Source organism: Agelaius tricolor, unplaced genomic scaffold, assembly GCF_023055355.1.
Source record: "Agelaius tricolor isolate 1412-34295 unplaced genomic scaffold, bAgeTri1.0.p SCAF_9, whole genome shotgun sequence".
In the NCBI taxonomy this organism is placed as follows: domain Eukaryota; kingdom Metazoa; phylum Chordata; class Aves; order Passeriformes; family Icteridae; genus Agelaius; species Agelaius tricolor.
This window is the reverse complement of record NW_027269269.1, coordinates 4,907,568-4,913,567: the sequence shown is the minus strand read 5'-3', so window position 1 is coordinate 4,913,567 and position 6,000 is coordinate 4,907,568.

Genomic DNA, 6,000 nt, shown 5'->3' with positions numbered 1-6,000 from the left:
TTTACTCTGCTTTGGCAAAACCATGTATTAAATCAGCTGATTCTTGAGCCAGCTGTTATAAAACACTCCAAGCTATCGCCACACTGAGCAATTTGAATTTTTGCAGCTTGCCACCAGGTTTCTCACCCTGTGAAGGAGATCTTGAAGTGGGCTGAATGTAACAGCAACCAAACACAAGAGTAAAGCACTGCAGAGAGAGGTGCTGCCATCACAGTTGCTCAGCAGGCTGCCTTCAGTCACCTCCAACCTGCTTGAGGTTCTTCATTTTGCTGTGACTTTGAGTTACAGGCTTCAAGGTTGTGACTGTATTAACTACCAAGGCCAAGTGCAAGGCTGCTAGGAATATGGAATATGGGTTTGGCTAGGGAGCTACATAAGGCAGGGGTTGGTCTTGATTGCTATGTGGAATTTGAGTTCTTTGAGTCAAAGAACACCAGGAGGCCCCTCCATCAAACAGCAGCAGTTTATGGGGACATGAAATATGGAGGCACCCCAGAACATTTTTTCTTGTGGGCATCACATGCCACTCTTAGCCTGGTACCTGTGAGGCACCTGATGTGCCTATGCTTAGCTGTGACAGTAAAGACATAGGCTTGGCTATCACCCTGAGTGACTCCATGTCCCCCAGATGTGTCCTTCTGTAGCAGCAAGATGACAAATCTCCTAGGCCATGACAATCTGTGCTGCTTTGCTACTGCCTGGCCCTGTGTCAGGCTGTCCCAACTAGTGGGGACAGAAAAACATCCCTAGGGGATGGGACATTAGTCCACTAGTGCCACTAGGATGGGCACAAATGCTTGGGTACCACTTGGCTTTAAGGAGTGAAGCACTGCTGTGCTTCTGCCACTGCAGGCGTAAGAATTCCTGCCCTCACACCACGCTCACCCCTGTTCATCTGCTCTGGCCCTTAAACCTGCCAGCCCTAAAATGCTTTCACATCAATACCTCTTGTCATCTACACTATTCTTTACCTTCCACTGGGAAAGCTGCCAAGCACATCTGGGCTATGGTTCCTTTTGAAAACAGCACTAACAAGATATTCCTGCATTGCCGCAAACATGGAGACACTTGGGACACCAATTCCAGCCACCACTGTTCCCCTGACTCAACCACAGTAGAAAAGAATACTTCCAAATCAGCAAACCACAGCATTTCAACAAACTAAAGGAAACTGCACAGCAGTGTCAGTGCCTCAGCTACAGGCTGGGGTAAATTACCTTTGCTTGCTCTCCTCTGGCACTTCACAGACCGATGCTTCCCAGTGATCGGCTCGGCCACGGGATGAGCTGTGTGGAGCAGGGCCAGCAGCTTGGCCAGCCCCCACTCAGGCTGAGGGTGCTGCTCTCTGTGCTCCTGCTCTGTCCCCAGCGTGGGACACCCTCTACCGATGGCACTGCAGGTACTGGCTCCCACCATCACATCCTCAGAACCCAGAATGATTCCCATTCCTAGCCCTGGCTGGAATATGGATTAAACTTCAAAAGAGGGCAAGAAGATTGATAACATCAGAGCTCCATGCGGGATGAGGCTGTCAGTTAAGTTCATTTTAATTTCAGATATTAGTTGGATTTGTTTGACCTCCTTTGTTATTTTTAGAGCTAGTTTAAGTTGGCAGGTCCTGCTATGTGGGAAATTGAATGTTAAAACAATCCTTCAGGCCTAAATTGGAATGCACAGTTGGAAATTTCCAAGAAACTGTATTTCCAAAATCCGTTCTGGAAACTTCAAAATGATATAGTCACAGTAGTTCATTTTAATGTTTGCAATTCTGAATATAGTGTGTTAAATATAAAATATAAGCCCTTTGCCTTTTTACTACATTTTTTGGTTTGATTTCTTTGGAAACAAAATATTTTTACCATGTTTTAGATATATGATTGTAAATGCGCTGGTAAATTCTGCCAAAATATTTCCATTTTGTCTAACCAATATTTTCCTATGTGAAGTATTTTCTTTGGGGGAAGAAAACCCACTATGGATTTGAATTCACCTCCTCCTGCCCAGAGATTTGGTCTCCAGCATAACAAATAGAGTTCCCTGAGGGAAACAGCCTGTCCTCAGCCAATCCCTGGGAATGGAAAGACAACTTCCTTCTGGGAGATACTTTTGTTTAGATAATTCTTCCACAATTAAGCAATTTGGGGGGCAGAGCACTGACATGTGTGAGTGTGACACTCCCTCTGCACAGCAGGGACAAGGCACACATTGAAAAGATGGATACAGAAAAGGCATTATTGCTCCTCTTGGTGACATGCCATGGGTGTCTCACCAGATTTGCAGCAGATCATCATCATTCCTATCAGTGCTCTGCCATTTATCCAGCACTTCTGCCTGTTATAAGGTGCCTGATCTGTGGCAGTCACCTCATTCACCTATGGCTGTGCAGGTGCACATTTTCTGAAACGGGCTCCTTTGAGGTGAGAGTTGTGTTCTGGCTGTGCACAGCTCTGCTCAGTGGTGGGCAAAGGCTGGGGAACAGCCAGGGTGGTCTGTGCCCCAACACCTCAACAGCTGCAGAATCCTCCATGCAGCTCTTTAGCCATAGCTTCTTTCAGGGCCTTTTGGCTGGCACTGCCTGACCATGCCTTCCTGCAGCTGTGGTACAACACTCAGTGGTGACATGAGGCTTCTGTGCGGGGCCATGATGCCAAGAACCACCACAGAACCCCCAGAGCCAGGCTCCCAAGGGCTTGGAGACCAGCACATGTGGTTGGTGACAGCCATCTTCTGTTCCACCCAGCCTCAGGCCCTTGTGCTGGGGGAGGATGTGCCACCTCTAGAGGCTCTTCCTGGACAAAAGTCTGGCTGGCCAGTCCCAGTGCGGGCTGCAGCCCATGGTGAGTCAGAGGTTGGACTGCAAATCTCCAGAAGTCTTTGCCAACTGTGGCATTTCTGTGCTTCTATTATCTTTCACCCCTGGTCCCAACCAAAGCAGATCCAGCTGTAAAGCCAGCCTTGATACTCACTGCTCTTCCTGCCAGTCCCTGGTCAGTTTGGCTACCTGCAGTCTCCCTGGTTTCCACCCAAATGAGTTCCTCCTATAAAAAAACCCTTCCTTTTGTTGAGTCCTGTCATGACATCAGCATAAACCACACTCTACACCGGTGCTTTTGAAGCTGAATTTTGAGTTTTCTTACCTGTTAGATTTCATGCCTAGAAAACCAAACCAAAAAACCTCTTACCCATCCTTCAATGTTGAGGCAAACCCAAACATATAAATAGCTGGAGAACATACCTGTGAAGTATTGGACAACTGAGCCTTTCATAAGAATGTGCCAATGCACACTTTTGTCCTTGTGCCAAGGTCCCAGTAGCAAAATTAGACACATAAAAGGTAAATGTGTGTTCCCTCCTTTCCTTTTTACTGGTTGTACTATTGAGCACGATCAGGTCTCTTTTTAGTGAAATTAACTGCTTTGAAATTGGCATCAGATCAGTAAAAGCCACAGGCAGCTGCTGAGCTGAGCTTACTGCTGCTATTGAGGCCAAGAATGACCAATGCCATGGAAAGCAGCTGTCAAGAAGACACAGTAACTCATCAGAGCATGAGGCCACCATGAGAGGCTGAGGTGAGGTTGCCCTCAGGAGCAGTGATTTCATTTGCAGACTTTGCATTACTAAAGATATATTGCATTACTTTAGTGGGGTAACTTTGCCATGTTACTGGGTGACCTGTGGATTCTTCTCCTTTCTAGCTCAGTTTCCCCTCTGGCCACAGAAAGCTATCAGGGCTCCCTTTGGAAAGGAGCAGGATTGTGCAGCCAACTGTTGCCCTGAAAAAAGAAAGGAAAAAACCTCAGCCATAGCTGCCCAGCAGCATAAAAGCAGGAGGGAAAAAAGCACTATAACTTACAACAAGCATATTTCTGGGACAGTTGATGTGGCCTTCACTGGAACAGCCAGTTTAGGGGAGAAGCTTTCCATCTGTGGCTACATTTTGTGGCACATGGTGAGCTCCTTTGTGGCACTTGGCTGGGCAAACCAGCAGCCTCGGGGTGAGCTGTGGCTGTGCTTTGCTCCGAAGCAGCCCAGGGACAGAGGTGGTGTGGGAACAGGGCAGCAGTGCAGCCTCCCTTCTCTGTAGAGCAGCACCCAAAGCTGCAGGCCTGGCTCTCTGAGGACTCCCTCCTGTCCAGCAGGACTCCCTGGGAAGGCTGCTGTGTGCTCCCAACAAGGGCCAGACCAATAGGAAGTGGCAAGAATGTTGTCCCCAGCACGTGCACCCACACGGGGTAACCACTGCACACTGCAGCAAGGCTGGACCATCTTTAAAGTCCTTTTCCTGGCTGCCACTCATGGCCTAAGAGGATCAGCTATCTCCCTTGGCCCATGTGTACCTCTTGCACATTCAATTTTTCATTTCTTACAACTGCTAAGTACCTGGGGCTTTCTTGGGGCAAGGGGATGAGACGGGCTGTGCCTTTAACTCTATCTTTTGAGCCCCACTGAAGTTTGAGAAACACTTAAGACCATTCAAGGTCTGCTTAATGAAGCCCCATTTTCTTAACACATTTAAAAAATAATAGATGCTGTCACAGGTATTTTTCATCTCACAGCACTGAAGTTGAGGCACTTTGGAAACCATGAGAGCTGCAAGTCAGCGCATCCATCAGTCTGTTCGAATTTCTGTTGTCCATGTCACCAGGCTCCAGTTTCTTCTGCAAGGCCTGGAGCTACTGTTGCATTTGCAGAAGGTGACCCCAGTTTTATGGATCAGATCCTCAGTTTGTTTTAGTAAGATGGAACCCAGGACTCCGTTTTTACAAAAAGCTGCCCACTGTTCATTCACTGCTCAGAACAGAAACACGGAGTAGGCACAGTTTCCATGTTCTTAGCTGCAGCAGATTTCTCTGCCAGGAAAAACATTTTTACACTTTTTTGGGGGGGTGTGTGTGTGTTTTAATGGTTGCTATTTCTACATTATCTATTCTTAAGATTATTTCCTGTAGGAAAGATTTATTATTTTTAATTCCAATAGTAAATTTAGTAACAGTTGCCATTTTCTGCCAATGTTTCTGCATTTTGGGATAGGACCAAATTATATGTTCTAAATTCCTCTTCTCCTTGCAGTTTCTCTAGGAAAGCTTTTAAGGCAGTTATTTCATACCTCAAAAATTACAGGGAAAAGAATTTTCTTGTGCTCGTGAGACCAATTTTCCATCCAGTTCCAGGCTATCGCCTGCTTCCTGCATAGCCTCATTCTTCCATTTCCATTTAAAAGTCAAATGCTTCTCTCCCTCATTTAGCTTTCATGTTGCTCAAGCTAGGCAACTGGTTTTAACTTCCACTGCCAGTTCTTTTGCATTCAACTAGGAATAATTTGCTTCTCAAGAATTGCTGCTGCTGCTCAGCAAATCTGGCCCTGCTGAAGAGTACAGGTATGAAAGGCTTGTAGACACTCCTTTCTGTTCCTGGCAGCCCTGCTATATTTTAAACCAGTTTTCTGTTTTTTTTATTAAGTTATCTGGGGTGCTTTTTTTCATTTGCTTTGTTTTGTTTTTGAGGAAGGGGTATTTCAATAACAACCCTGAATTTTAATAACCTCTGAAAAGAAGATCCTTGATTTTGCAGGAAGTTCAGCAGAAATAAGAATTAGAGCCAGCCTCAGGATGTAGCACAAGGTTTACTTGTCCAAATTTTATAAATTTACTCCCAAGTTTCTGTTTACCTCTGAAATGTCTGCAAAGGATGAGAGGCTTCTACAGACAGTGCCTGATAAACTTGAAAGATTGGTTTTTCAAATTAGTTCTATAGGTGAAAGGGGGGTTGGCTCCTGTTCCCTGCAGCACAGATTGTAAATCAGTGGAAGCACCTGTTTCCTTCTGGGCTGGTTTCTCTTGTTTTGCTTAGTTTCAGAGATTCTGTGTGTGCAGGTGAATTATTTACATTTTAGAATTAATCAGAGGCAACAGTCAGAGGGGGCAAGCCAGCGTTGTGGCTGCCCTGGCAGCACCACCACTGCAAAGGAAGTGACTGTGCTCAGTTTTATCTATTCCATTC